The following is a 750-nucleotide window of genomic DNA, read 5'->3' as shown; positions in this document are numbered from 1 at the left end:
GTCTCAGATTTTGGACCCCATTGTAAATGGTTTTATAAAGACCCATAGAACTTGAATGGTAGCAAGCTGAAAACCCTTTATGGAAACCCTTTATTAAGAGTGCAATCCCTCCATGCAAGTACTGGTTGGGCCTCGGCCACTTAACGTGCATGTAAATGTGACCCTGCAACCTTCGAAGAAACGCCTCCCTCTCTCAAGTACGGCACATGTATTGGTAAATACTTGCATGACAATGGGTCCTCCGCCCGGGGTCTGACGGCATTCTATATTAATAGAAGCGCTGTGTATTATTCATAGACAGAATTACTTTGGTGGCATGGTCCCAGGCCAAAGGGAGCTCCATGCACTCCTGCTCTCAGCCCTGACATGAGAAATACTAACAATACCGGACATGTGCAGGGCTGCCCGAGTTTACCACTGCCCACACTATCGCCCATTATAATAATCTATTCAAGGATTAAAGGGGTTTTATCTTGAAGCCCATGAATAATGAATGTGGAATTTCAAAATTTAATTGCCCCGAATTAAATGATTCAAGATAATGTTTCTTTTATAAATTTGTAATGGGGCTTGGGGGGCAAAGAATGAAAAAATACATTAAATAAAACCTTTTTTTCCCCCTCCAAATGAAACGAAGAATGAAAGGACAATGGACGAGTGCCCTTACGTCTCCTAATGGGAATTTTTTTTAAAAAAGGCCCTCTTAAAGACAGATAGACAGGTCACAGATTTGAAGAAAAGCACTCCACC

The sequence above is a fragment of the Labeo rohita genome, chromosome 17, assembly GCF_022985175.1.
Source record: "Labeo rohita strain BAU-BD-2019 chromosome 17, IGBB_LRoh.1.0, whole genome shotgun sequence".
In the NCBI taxonomy this organism is placed as follows: Eukaryota; Metazoa; Chordata; class Actinopteri; order Cypriniformes; family Cyprinidae; genus Labeo; species Labeo rohita.
The sequence above is the reverse complement of the archived record's forward strand: the minus strand, read 5'-3'. Positions refer to the sequence as shown.